The sequence below is a fragment of the Mytilus edulis genome, chromosome 5, assembly GCF_963676685.1.
Source record: "Mytilus edulis chromosome 5, xbMytEdul2.2, whole genome shotgun sequence".
NCBI classification, from domain to species: Eukaryota; Metazoa; Mollusca; class Bivalvia; order Mytilida; family Mytilidae; genus Mytilus; species Mytilus edulis.
This window is the reverse complement of record NC_092348.1, coordinates 82,454,311-82,469,727: the sequence shown is the minus strand read 5'-3', so window position 1 is coordinate 82,469,727 and position 15,417 is coordinate 82,454,311. Positions and strand designations below refer to the sequence as shown.

The 15,417-nt window shown below is 31.0% G+C and overlaps 1 protein-coding gene across 3 annotated transcripts in view; it reads right to left on the bottom strand.

Annotated features, from left to right (window-relative positions):
• LOC139524605 (interference hedgehog-like) overlaps positions 1 to 15,417 on the bottom strand; it is a 138,898-nt gene that overhangs the window by 78,328 nt on the left and 45,153 nt on the right. For 2 of the 3 annotated variants that reach the window (XM_071319525.1, XM_071319531.1), the window contains exon 1: positions 7,929 to 8,127. The exons of the other annotated variant lie outside the window; for it this stretch is intronic. The gene's annotated coding sequence lies outside the window, so the exon portion shown is untranslated. Of the gene's footprint in view, positions 1 to 7,928; positions 8,128 to 15,417 lie in introns of those variants that run through there. 3 annotated transcript variants of the gene reach the window in all.

The following is a 15,417-nucleotide window of genomic DNA, read 5'->3' as shown; positions in this document are numbered from 1 at the left end:
AAATGACATTTTAGAAATTAGATTTCATTGCAGCGGTCAGCATGTTGAATGTGGGTGGCCATATTTTGAAAGAAAGTGCATCGACATGACAGAAATGGAACAATGATGGTGGTTATTTTGCTATTGTTGTCCTATGCTGTTTATGAAACATGAAAAAAAAAACATGGTTAGTTTAACACTCTCTGCCTTTATTTGTACTGAAATAAAACATGGGCTGATAAAGGCTCAAAATCAAATATGGAAAGAGTCTAGCTATCTTAAAGTTTCAGCAATGATTATAATCCTATCTCTATAAGCAGCTTCTTTCTCCAAGGCATTATCTGTAAACTTTTAGGATGAAAATTATAGTTAACAAAAAGAATTAAAAAATGTATCCAAGAATGTAGAATGTGCTATGAACTTAACAATGGACAATGTGGTTAGACAAAAAACGAAACCAAAATAAGACTATTTTATACCAGTGATGACAAAGCCAACGATAAAATCATGTCATTTTTTTCAGATGACACCAATACTTGTACAAGGATATACTATTATCCTATTGAAAGATCAGAAGGTTAGAACTATGTTTTAAACAATATCTTTATGATGTAGCGTGTTAAGTGTCTAACTAACAATGATCATTTCATCCTTGATTTCATTTCTGGCGACACCAGTAAAAATGTTGTATAAAATTACTTTCTACTGTTTCAATTTATTTAATTGTCACATAAAAAATGTATTTTATAAATATGAAAAATGATAACAAAAATAAATTCAATTGTAAGTTGACCAAGAAAAAAACTGCAAATCATCATTTTGTCTCCATAATCACTTTGATATAAAAAATATCTCAACATAGACCAATCAAACCATAGAAAATTGAGTTCCATTTAACTAAATAGCCAATCAAAAAGCAATAAAATTTTGATCCCTGATAATAGTTTTATACAGTAATCATAACCTTTATTGTGTCATTTTATTAGGATTTTATGAGCTTGTATTATTTTATTACTTCACCTTACACAGATTTAGTCTGATGGTTTAATAGTGAATTTTATTGAGTATTTTGTCAGCCTACCCTATTAACAATTAGTAGATAAAACTCCTCATAAAACAGAGTTGGTAATTTAATACTACCTCATCACAACCCCAAACTCCCAAGGCATTTTTATTAAAATAAAATTTAAATTAAAGTTTAATGTCCATAAACATCTTCAGCAAAGTACAAATACCTTTCAATTAAGGAATAGCACCCCATTTTTGTAATATTGTAGAATGCACACAGAAATATTAAAATAAGTAGGTTTAATTGCAAGAGCTATTCACCAAAAGCCAATTTTATGATGTCAACAACAGGTCACTGTATGCCTCCAACAATGGCTAAAAACCGTACCTTAAAGTAAGCTATAAATGTCCCCAGGATAGGAACACTGTTCTTGCTTTTTGATTGTTTCCAAGTACAGTGGATCCATTATAATAAACAGGATACTAATGTTTGTTGGTTTAGTGGCTTGAAGCTAACAAAATATAGATTTTCTGTAGGACAGTTTTGTTGAACTAGTTAAAACCACAAAATCAAGTGTTCACAAAACTAAAATAATATATCCTTAAGTATCCACAAAGCTTCAAGTTTTCGTAAAAGTCAAATAAGTACATGTACCTTGAAAATAAATTAATCCATTGCATATCATTGTATTTATTTTTTACCACTGTTAATTCAAGTGAAGCATAAATTACATATTGTTCTATTGAAATTTCTCCTCTTTTGAGACAATTAACCAGAGTGGCAGAGCACAGAGAAACCTCTACAACAGTCAGTCCTAAAGTGGTAGTTCAGACACCTAACTAGTACAGATTGGTTCTAAGAATTATGTCCAAGGACTAACATCTTACTCAAATAGCTATCACTTAATGTCATATGCTTTCAATGTTAAATCATTCAAAACGAAATGAACAAGGTCAAAGGTCTAATAGAAAAGTGACATGATACCTTCACATAAATTCAGTTTCAACAAAATTTCTATGACAGATAATAGTCCCTTCAACCTGACATGTTAAGAACCTTGGCCATATTACAACTTTTTGGACATGATAAGGGCACAAGAAGTCAAGTCAACAATAATTCTATTACTTCAACAATAACCTGTTCATAGTGACACTAACAAGACGGTCAAAAGACCTTGCTTAAATTGTGGTCGTATGACAATAAAATCTTAATGACCAACATTCACAGCTTCTCAGACACTCGCAAGATTGTCTCCCTTTCCAGTATAATTCAATTCAATATTTCCCTACTTTAAAGTGCAATAATAGTGTATTGTAACAAGAATTGGGTAATACAGGGGGAATTCAATCTTCTCTATCAATTCTATAATTAAATTGATGGTTTGTGGATCCAACAATAGACATTGTACCGAACAGCAAGCCAGTAATTAAATCGGTGATGGGAGTGACCGTTCATATCAATGATAATAGCCGTCCATGTCACTTAAGAAATATGATCACTTTCTTTTTCATCAAGTTCGGTCAACTGGTCCAACGTCAATGGTCACTGGACCATGTGACTGCCGATGTCTGCATGAGTTATTTATGATATTGGTTTATTCATTAGATCATCATGTACCAAACAAAATGACCAAATGACCAATGCTAATATCAAAATTAAAGCAGCCATAGATCACAAGTATTGTCACAGACTCTGGACGTGTCCTCAGGTCACTTTTTCAGTAAATCACACGACATATCACTTTTTTAACATATTAAGTCCCACTCTGAAGGAAATGGTAATTTACACTTAATATAAAATCTCATTTGTCATCATTAATGGTCAAAATAGCCAGCACTTAGTGACCACAAAGTCAATATCTAAGTGACCAAAAACTGACCAAAAACCACAAATCAAAACTTCCTCAGTGGTCACATGAAAAACACATTTAATAACTATGAAAGATTAAACATAGATAGAATAAAATGCATTGATCATTGTATTTTACTTCCAGTAAAATTAGATATGAAGACTGAAATCAACTCTTGGAAAACAATTTCAGTTACAGAAATATTTAAAAGTGGTCAATCAAATTAATGAAGATATTGACCAACAGCCAGGCTTAATTTTAATGATAAAGACTTATATTGTTTTTGAGAAAACGAGTTGAAGATGAAAAACCTTACTCCTTCTCCTACTTATATATCCAAGTTCAAAGAAAATGGGGTTTCTGCTACATATAATATTTCTATATCTGAGTATATCTTCCTTATAATTATCATCTGTCATCATAAACCTCTATTACAAGAGAATCATATTTCATTAGTAAGTAAGTCTTCACAATATTGTCAGTTCTGAAATGGAAAAGGTCCCATCACTCAACTAAGTCCTTTGGAATATTATAACTGATGAGATATGAACAGATTGCCCAAGGATACAGTCAAATCACTCATATGGCACCTTTTGAATGGAACAGTAGGCAACATAGGACATCCTAGAGGAACATGATGTCAAAATCTTCAGATAAGAAGCAAATAATCAAGATTTCCTCTGGAGAATTTTCTAAATTCTAAATGGACAAGATGTCTACAGGTTGATTGATTGCTTGATTGTTTATGTCTTAAAGCCAATTTTGGGCTATTTCATGGCGACCAGTTTTTGTTGGTGGAGGAAGCCAGAATGATGTCTACAGACATCAAAAACAAATTTCTATGGGAACATCGTATGGATATTATATATAAGCATCTAGTCAAAAGAAAGCTAGAGAATTAGTGTATTTCCCAAATTTTTAGAATAAATTTGGAACCGTAGATTTTTTAATTCTGGCAATTGAATCTTTTTTAAATTGAGAAACAAATTTGATTCTCTTGCAAAATTATTACCAAAATAACACTATCATGATAAAATTATCAGGATTTTAGATATAATTCAGCTATCTTTTGGAAACACAAGTCTATTCTTATTTATCATCAGAATAAAGAGTTTGAGAATTTATAGGGAACCAAAAATGTTCTGACAATGAAAATAACTCTTTATAAGTTTTGTGCATCCAAATATCTTTTCTAATTTCACCTTCATCAGGAATTACATTAATTAAAAAAAAAGTTAAAGACAGGGACATTTGAATACAGAAAAAGATCAGGAGCTAAATGACTAACACGGACCGAAAAATGACAACCAAATTCAGCAAAGGTTAACTTAAAATGAGGGAGTTGGAACTCTATTTTCTTAATATTTCTTTTATTCCTTCACATTTTTTTACCAAAATGCATTTCATTCATAAATAAAAATAAATGAGGGATTGTAGAGTGTGATGTGACTATTCAACTGATGTCAAAGTGAATAACACCTTTAGGTACTTGACATACAAATCTCAACCTTTGTCACTGAGTTTGTAACAATCATACAGACGTATCAATATAATCACTATTTAGGAAAACTTCCAGAATCTAATTTTATCAAAATACAGTTTCCAAAAAGACTGCCACTTAATGATAACCGTGACTGGTAAGGTCTATCCCTTAATATTCAAAATGTCCTCCATATTTTGACTCCTGTCTCTCTACCTGACAAAAGCCTGAATCAATTCTAAAATTTTAAATTAAATCTGATCTAAAAGTCATTTAATCATTGAAACTTCAAGTCGACGGTGACAGCTTGATTTAATAGGAAGGAGACCTAACCAATTTTTCTAGTTTGATTTTTACATTAATGATAATTTTTTTAAACTAATGATCCAAGTATACAGTGATAACTTCTGTCTTTTTGTTTGTTTATTTCTATCAAAGGTATAAAATATCATTGAAAACATGACTAATATGTAAGTCAGAAAAGTCAAAATCAAAACTACGAAATTTTGTGAAGCCAATATTCAAACTTTTTAATAGATTGAATTCTTTTATATCATGTTTTTGTCAGAGAGTGACTGAAATGCACCATGTATTCAATGGTGTGTTTTTTCTCTTTATCAATTTGTATTTAGCGTTTTCTTTCCACATTCAAATCAGAAATTTTGACTATTGATTTCTCAAACTCCATTTAAACGTTTTGGCAATTTAATTACAGAAAAATATTTTGATATCTGACAGTTGTGCATTGTTATTTTTTTTTAAATGAGTACAATTAGAATTTAATATCAGGAAATTTAAAAGATATGAAATAAATGAATCACTATCATTATTAATTCACCTTTTTGAAATGTTTTAGATAAAAAAAAGTCCTAAATATTTGTTTCTATAAAAAAATATGAACAGTAAATCTGCCCATCAGAAGAGAGAATAGTTCTTCAGTGATTCAGTCTTTTTGAATAAGATTTGTATTCTTTCAACTTTTATAAAATATAACATCCCTATAAAACCACAGCTTTTAAAATGGGTAAATTTTCTGATTAAATATTCAAAGGTAGGATGGTTAAGTAGAAATTAGAATTGTTTGTAATAAACTCTAGCTACTGACCATTTTACAATTATGACTAAAATATAAGATTTTATGGGCCAACAAATATTCCATTTCCTATTAGATGTATTGATACAGCAGACCAAAAATCTACCAAATATATTCTGTATTTTAGACAAATGACGCTTCCTCCACAGGAGAACTCGTAAACTTCAAATATTGATGGATCACATCCCTACGAAAATCATTTTAATATCTAACTGAGAAAAAATAGATTTATTGTAAGAAGTTATGTTGAATGCAGGGATACATAGGCAGAGAATTGTCCCGTCAGTATAAATGGGCATTGTGTAGTAGAAATATATTTAATAGCCATCAATAAAATGGAATTTTAAATTCTCTCTTTCATCTTTGACGCCCATAAACAAAAATTTAAAAACCACGACAGTATTTCTTTTAATATGATTTTTCACGCTTTTCTTATGAATTGTGGGATTTAAGTTTTTTGCACTTTACTAATGAATGTAGCAGAAGTTAGACCCCTTTGAAATTTGATGAAATCTCCTAAAGTATGAGGTTTATATTCATATTAAATGTATTTAACTTCTTCACAGATAAACTGCAAACTGTTGATGTACTTTGTATAAATACTAAAGAAAAACTTGCAAAAAAATCCTGCTTTTACTCATTCTATGTATCGGTAACAGACTTCAAAGACGTTAGAATTAATAACCTTTCGGGTAATCTATCTTCTTTTTATCTTTCTTTCAAATAAATCTTCTGAAATATTTGACATAATATGGATAAACAACCCCAAAAAATTCACATGTTAATAATTATAGTTTCCTCATATGAAATTATTTATCTAAAGAAAAAATTTTAACTCTAGAAACAGGTTTTAAATTTTAACAGTGAATTTCATATCAATTCTTAAAAATATTAGAAACAGAGACATCAAGACCATTACTAGAAATCTGTTCACAGACTCTAGAAACAGGTTTTGAAATTTAACAGTGCAATTTCATATCATTTCTCAAAGATATTAGAAACAGAGTCAAATGTGATCTCTAGAAGCAGGTTTTAAATCAAACAGTGAATTTTATATCATTTCTCAATATTTTTAGAAATCGAGGCATCCTAACCACTACTAGAAATCTGTTCACAGACACTAGGTTTCAAACTAAACACTGAATTTCGTATCATTTTTAAAAATTATAAGAATTTGAGGCATCAGGACCATTACTAGAAATCTGTTCACAGCTGGTTTTATCTTAATTAACTACTTGTAAACTGATATGACTAGGAAAATGATGTGTATTGCCCAAAGCTTGACACTTTTATCACTTCTAAAACCTCTACATGTATAAATTATTACTTCCAATCAATTCAAATCTTTCTATTTCATAAAGTAAAACAATATAGGTAATAAATCAATAAAGAAATATCAAAGAAAATAAAAAATACATGTATATGGTATGAAGCTATTCATGGCTAAAAAAACACTTCTGTCAGAAATGAAACTGTTTGTTGTAAAGTAATGATAATTATCTGTAATGTAATTCAATTCATGTTAAATATGAATAATTTATGTCTCGTTTGAGTTTTTGTGACATGTAAAATTAACATGATGTAGATTTTAATAGTAATTTACATTGTTCTATTATTACCTGACCACATGAATTAGTTTCATAATCAGTTTTTTTTCTTCAAATATTCTTTTCTTTTTGATGATCATATAAGACATATTGTTTCTTTGTTTTTCATTCTCTCTAGTTTTCTCTGTGGATGGGATTTTTTTTTTGATTTTTTTTATTAAAAATGGAAGCAGAAACCGAATTCAAATTTTAAGATAACATTTCACATTCAGAAATTCTTCAATCAAAATCCATTAGTTTTTATTACAAGAGAATAAATTATTTGCGTTTTTTTCTAAATTGGAATTTGGCGTGAAATAAAAGTACATTTTGATAAGAGAGATCATATGTCCATGTTCTTATACCTCTCTAATTTGTTTACACACAAATTCAAATAATTTCACACTCACTCCACATGGGGATGATAAAAAACACATAAAATTTGTTTTATGTTGGTAACAAACTATGAGTATGTATTGATAAGTTTTATGTAACTGTATTTCTCTGCTGAGGCTATAGCGTAAGGATGTTGATAGTATTAACTCCATATGCTCCTTAGTCAATTTTAACTGTTTTCTAGGGCTAGTAAACATATATTTAAACATTTTATGAGAGGTATTAAAATGAAAATATGAGAAATTACTGTAAATTGATAGGTTTTATAGCGTTTTCTTTAAATGTTATTTTTCCACATGAATGAATGAAAACATGCACAATAAAAAGTTTAGCAAAATTTAATTTGACATTAATTATTATAAACTGTAAAAATTAAAAGTAGGGATATAAGTAAGATGCAATCTGATACAATATATAGTTCACAGGTCGATGAAAGTTTTTTTTTATCATTTTACATATTGTTTGTAGATTACAGGTAAGTTATTGTTTACCTGGCTGTATTTACGATGTAAATAAAACATACAATACTTACTTACCTTAATCAAGACAAAAATTAAGATTTATCCACAAAAAAGCTTTAAAAGTCACAAAATCCACTAAAAGTCATAAAATTTGACAATAAATGCTTGCAGACCTTCAGAATAACATACAGATCACATACTGAAGCAATCCATTTTGTATGGCTGTAGTATAACATAGCGCTCTGCCCACTGGGGCGTACCACTACATAATGACAGAGAAAAATAGCTCTATACTCAACGGCTTTAGTCGTTCAACCAACCAAGCCAATTGTTCAAAGAAAAATATAATTTATTATATTTAAATAAGTGTTGACACTTGGAGGATGAAAAATGAGAAATTTATTAATTTAATTAGATAGAATCCAAATATGGCTAAATCCTTGTACTAATGCGTTTTTTAGCGTTTCTTTTTTTCAGATGAAGTTATAGGGAAGATTATACTTGAAGTAGGGAGGACATATCTTATAGGCCTAACTATCTCTCATAAATATGATTAATTAATTTTAGTTGCTAACTGAAATGTGCTGTTTTTAACGTGGAAATGACTTTTTAATGCTGCCAAAGAATCTCTTGCAGCTTTTTGTTTATGAGTGTAATAAAATATCTATTTACTGTTCCTTGTAAAAGCTGAAAAAGGGGGGACTGTTTTTGAGATTCTTAGTCTTTTGTTTTCTACAAAATACGTATTTGTCCTTTTTCTATTGTCTCATTTATAAGCAAAAACATTGAAGATCTGTGAATAGTTTAAATTGAATATTAAATTTAAGTATTTAAAATTACTTTCCAGTTTCAAGAATTGGTACAGAAGAAACTTACATGCAACAAATTGGTAAAAAACTTTTATGCTTTTTATATTAAATAAACTAGAGGTTCTCGAGAGCCTGTGTCGCTGACCTGTTACTGTATTTACTGATGTCAGCCATCTTGGTTGGTAGGCGGGGTCATTAGACACTTTTTTCAAATAGATAATCTAGTAATGATTGTGGCAAAGTTTGCTTAAATTTAGCCCATAGTTTTAGAAAAGAAGATTTTTGTACAAATTACAAAAATGACGAAAAGTTGTTCAATATTGACTATAAAGGGCAATAACTCCTTAAGGGGTCCTCTAACAATGTTGATCATGTTGACTTATTTGTAGATCTTACTTTGCTGAACATTATTGCTGTTTACAGTTTATCTCTATCTATAATAGTATTCAAGATAATAACCAAATCTGCAAAATTTTCTTAAAATTAATAATTTTAGGGCAGCAACCTGACCAACCCAACAACAGGTTGTCGGATTCATCTGAAAATTTGAGAGGGGATAGATCTAATTCTGATGGACATTTAAATCTTGAAAAATTTGCCCTAAATGTCTTAGTTTTAAAGATATAAAGCAAAAACTGCATTTAACCACTATGTTCTAATTTTAGCCATGTCGGCCAGTTTGTTTGGTAGGTGGGGTCATCGGACACATTTTTTAAACTATATACCACAATGATAGTTGTGGCCAATTTTGGTTAAATTTGGCCAAGTAGTTTCAGAGAAGATTTTTGTACAAGTTACAAAAAATTACGAAAAGTTGTTAAAAATTTACTATAAAGGGCAATAACTCCTTAAGGGGTTGACTGACAATTTTGGTCATGTTGACTTATTTGTAGGTCTTACTTTGCTGAACATTATTGCTGTTTACAGATTATCTCTATCTAAAATAGTATGCAAGATAATAACCAAAAACCTACAAAATTTCCTTAAAATAACCAATTCAGGGGCAGCAACCTAACAACAGATTGTCCGATTTCGTCTGAAAATTTCAGGGCAGATAGATCTTGACCTGATCAATAATTTTACCCTTCGTCAGATTTGCTCTAAATGCTTTGGTTTCAAAGATATAAGCCAAAATATACATTTTACCCCTGTGTTCTATTTTTAGCCATAGCAGCCATCTTGGTTGAATGGCCAGGTCATCGGACACACTTTTTAGACTAGATACTCCAAGGATGATTGTGGCCAAGTTTTGTTAAATTTGGCCCTGTAGTTTCAGAGAAGAAGATTTTTGTAAAAGTTTACGGACGCCGGACGCCAAGTGATGAGAAAAGCTCACTTGACCTTTCAGGTCAGGTGAGCAAAAAAAACCTGCTATTTTGGATAGAATTGTTCATTTTTTTCCCCGCCGTTTAAAATATTTCTTTTATTATAACTTTTGAACCATTTGAGATAATTTTAAAATGTAAAGTGTTCTGATTTCAGTGTTTTATGCTTCATCAAATAAAATGGTTGATTTTATCTATAAATTCTATTGAAAATTTCATGTGGCATACCTACAATTTGAACGCTGTTTATTTTTTAACTGCATGGACATAGCAGTGTACTTTTTTTCTTATAGTGTGATCATAGCAGTTTACTTTATTTCCCTGCTTCTCTCCTAAACTAGTGAGTGTTACATGATACAAGCTACAGATTCCACACCCTCTTCCTACAAAAAATCACAAATCTTCTTTAAAAAAATCTCTAATTTCATTATGTTCAAAACAAAAGTAATTTTTATACATTAAGATTAAACTATGACCTGTTATCTTTTTCAAAACTTTAAAACTGCAATGCTGTAAGGAATTGCTTTCACATTCTTTATACAGTTGTAAAATGAGATATTTCCATTGTAAAAATGTTGGTTCCATTGTAAAATGTTGTCTTTAATCTAACAAAAACAAAAATCCTTCATATTAAAGCATAAAATGTCAGAAAATATTGACTCTACTGTTTGGGATGTTCATGACAGTTGTTAAATTAGACCCTTAAGAGCTTGTACTACATATCTAGTTTTATGTGCATCTTCAACAACTACAACTTCTGTCCAAGTTTGGTAAAAATCCAGGATAATTTCAGAAACTTTTAAAACTTTAAGACAGAGTGTATATAATGTTTACTGGCAGAAAAGTTCATTTATAAGTAATATACGGATAAAAAAGATTTTTTTTAACAAAATTTACTTCTAGATACTATCTTATGATCATAAACAAGTCTCTGTCCAAGTTTGGTAGAAATCCAGGATAGAATCAGAAAGTTAATAAAATTTCAAAACATTAACCACAGAATGAATATTTGTGGATGCTGCAGACAACAGCATGTAGGAATGCTATGTCTAGCTTTTAAGACAAAAATCAAGGCTTGACAAAAAGCAGTAAAATTTGACATGAAAGCGACTGGTAAAATTGACCCTACACAAATGTGTACTTGATCTGAGTTTTGTAGTAATAAATATTGGTTATAAGTCTCATAACATTTGGTTGAGGCAAACTTAGGTAAGAACAGAAACGAAAAATTCAGCAATTTTTCCATTTGTAAAGGGGTAAAACTCTAAAACAGTAAATGCGACACCGCCAAAATCCAAACTCCATCTGTATTTTGTTTTAATAAGCATTGTGTATAAATTTCAAACCATCTGGTTGCATCTAACTTAAGATAGAGAACAGATTAAAATAAACAGCTGCGCCATGAGCGCATGATACGCCCGACGTCTTGTGTGAAAGTTTTATGCAATTTCATAAATAGTTTCTGAGAAAGTTTTAAGCAATTACCATTTATTGCTTTTGAGACAGGGCGGGACATGTGAAACCCCCCCCCCACCCTGTTTTTTATTTACAAATATCACTAAAATAAAATTTTGAATCAAACCAAAAAGTATACAGATCTTTAGATTAATATAACAAAGAAGTGTGTAAAGTTTTAAGCAATAATCATAAATCGTTTTTGAGATACGGCACGACATGTTAAAACCCCCTCCCCCTTTTTTACAAAATACTCAATAACTCAACAAGAGGCTGTCACAATGACAGCAAACCGGATTTATTAATATTTATTTGTGTCCTGGCAATATCACAAGAACCATTACTGATGAATGGTGAAAGTGAAAATCGTCAATATCAAATTTGACCTCCATTTTGTCATCAGTATCAACATCTTAAAATTTGAAAAGCTTAGATTGAATGGTTCATGAGTAAATGCAACAACGTGAATGGAAACGCCATTTCACAATCTTTCAAGAACCATAACTCCTGAACGGTAAAAGTCAAAATCGTCATTTTTGAACTTGACCTCTTATTTGCCATCAGTAACAACATATAAAAATTTCAAAAGCTTTGGTTGAATGGTTCATGAGAAAATGCACGGACACGACTGGAAACACCATTTTTCAATCTTTCAAGAACCATAACTCCTGAACGGTAAAAGTCAAAATCGTCATTATTGAACTTGACCTCTATTTTGTCATCAGTAACAACATATTAAAATTTGGGAAGCTTTGGTAAAACAGTTCATGCGTAAATGCACGAACACGACTGGAAACACCATTTTTCAATCTTTCAAGAACCATAACTCCTGAACGGTAAAAGTCAAAATCGTCATTATTAAACTTGACCTCCATTTTGTCATCAGTAACAACATATTAAAATTTGGGAAGCTTAGGTAGAACAGTTCATGCGTAAATGCACGGACACGACTGGAAACTCAATTTTTCAATCTTTCAAGAACCATAACTCCTGAAAGGTAAAAGTCAAAATCGCCATTATTGGACTTGATCTCCATTTTGTCATCAGTAACAACATATTAAAATTTGGAAAGCTTAGGTAGAACAGTTCATGCATAAATGCAGGGACACGACTGGAAACTCCATTTTTCAATCTTTCAAGAACCATAACTCCTGAACGGTAAAAGTCAAAATCGCCATTATTGAACTTGACCTTCATTTAGTTCAGGGATGATTCCAGGTGTTTTCAAATGGGTCCCTTGAACATCAAATTGGGAATTTTTATTCTAATTGGGAATTTTTTAAGAATAAAATCTAAGACGAAATAACATTATTTTCCTGAAAAACAGAAAATGTATATTATTAAGTTTAACCTGTCATGCCGGTACACTGATGTTCATGTAAATTTTTAATAATTCTGGATGGGCTACTGTTATTACATGAATATCATTGAACATGATGCACTAGTCTATCATCTTAGCTATAGTTACCTAGACCTATTATAAAAACATATATTTCAGCTAACATAAACCACCGAAAAAAATCATTCATCTGGTATTTTTTCAACAGCAGGTCATCTCTATAAATTTACCTGAATTCAAATGGATTTCAAATTGAACTGGTCAATTGTCGAATTCAGAAAAGCAATTACAAAGGTTCATATACTTGATTGATAAGATATTTAAAGCATTGAACCAGTGTTCTTTAAAATTATTTGGATCATCTTCAAAACTTTTGAAATAGTTCAATAATGATGACATCGTATTTCATGAATGGTCTATCATCAACATTATTTTCAAAAAACGCTCAAACTTTTGTCTTTTGAGGAAATAATTTTTTTTACAAAACAAGTTTTCATCATATTATATTACCGGCTCTGCTGGGGCTTAAATTAAAATATTGTTTGTTTGCCCTTTACCGACCGACCCTATCAATTCGTTCCGCCTGAAAATCTTTTATTTGTATTTACCAGCAAGATTTTATTTTATTTTATTTTTTTGTTCCTACCAAAAATCTTATATTTGTATTTCCCGCTCAAAACTTTTTTACCGGAATCCTCGGGTTTTATCTTTACGTATAAGGTCCAGTCCGTTTGGTATCACCTGAGCGTTTGACATGAACACTTGCATTTGAAGTTTCAACAGCATTTGTTTGAAATCGATGTTGAACGCTTTCTGAAATCATGATATGAAGTACGTTAGGCAGCAACCATTTGATTTTCTGGGGGGGCTATGGTTTTTTTTCTGTACAAAATTTTTTTTTCGCCTATGACAAGTCGAAAACAATTTTTTTCTTTCAATTTTAGCATTACATATAGTGGCAGCAGAGGGTGAAACAAACAATTTTTTTTTCTCAGAGTCAAAAACAAATTATTTTTTTCTCAAAAAACTGGAAACAAACTTTTTTTTCCAAAAAAAAAACCATAGCCCCCCCCCCCCCCCAGAAAATCAAATGGTTGCTGCCTTACTCTGTACCTTTAAACTTAAAGAGCAGGGTTCATTTACAAAAAAGTTCGTTTGATACAAAAGTATTTACGTGTGTTCAAACTAATTTGTAAACGGACGTTGTATTGAATTCTATGTAGGGATGGCCTTTTGTGATCCGCATATCAGAATGATTATGTTAACGATGCCGCTAAATTATTTATATCTGACATGAACCAAAAGTGACAAAAACCCTGTAAAGTGGAGAATATCTGGCAGTAAAATCGCCAAGTTTTCCATACAGATCATTTATAAATGTGATGCAAAATACGTGACAATTGAGTTTTAAGTCTTATAGCATTTTTATTGGAAAAAAAGGCACACACGAAATTTGTAACACTCTAGGGACTTTTTCTTCTAGTAATTTATGTCTGCCCGGACATTATCTTACCAGTACAAAGTTATCTCTTATATATTTTTTTTTCAAAACTAATAGTCCCAGCGGTAAACTTATTTGCAAAAACAAACGGACAAAAAAATGACATTATGCAGATTTTGTATCTATAAAATAAAATATTTTACCTACCTGCCTACCCATGACAAATAATATACCGAGCCAAGTTATTTTTTTGGGGAAAAAAATAAAATATTTTACCTGCCTTCCTACCCTGTTTCAAAACATAGGGTCGGAAAAGGGCAAACAAACAATATTTTAATTTAGGCCTGGGCGATCTGCTTTTACGAGATCGGCGTCCATTAAACCTTATCCATCAATGTTATATCAAAATTTGAATTTGCTCTCTGCCGAAGTCTGCTTTGACACCCATTTTTATCAACCTGCTGGGCGATCTGCTTTTACAAGATCCAATACTCCCATAACATATTAATTAATTGTATTCGGCTGCTAAAATTGTTTCCCACATGTTGACATAATTAAATCGTTGTTACTAAGATGCGATCGTAAACAGCATTCTTATCCGGATTTGAAAACGTTTTGACAACAAACTATGAAAAATTATAGTTGCCTTAATCGGTGACAGAAACTTTTCCGGAAATATCAATTTTTATTTTATTTCCCTGAATTGGGAATTCATTTTCATGTACATTTTTTTGGGGCCGCTGGCCAATTTAAGGGCCGCTCTGCGGCCCTAAATTTTATAGTGGAATCATCCCTGTTAGTTGTCAGTAACAACATATTAAAATTTTAAAAGCTTTGGTTGAACGGTTCATGAGTTAATGCACGGACAACATTTGATTCCCGCCCGCCCACCCGACCGACCGACTGCCCGACCGCCCGCCCGCCCGCCCGCCCGCCCGCCGTACATCCCCAAATCAATAACTGACATTTTTGTCACAAAAATCTGGTTAAAAATGAAATTTTGAATCATCACCAAAAAGTATACAGATCTTTAGATTAATATAACAAAGAAGTGTGTAAAGTTTTAAATAATAATCATAAATCGTTTTTGAGATACGGCGCGACATGTAAAAAACCCTCCCCCTTTTTTACAAAATATTCAATAACTCAAAAATGAAATTTTGAATCATCACCAAAAAGTATACAGATATTAAGA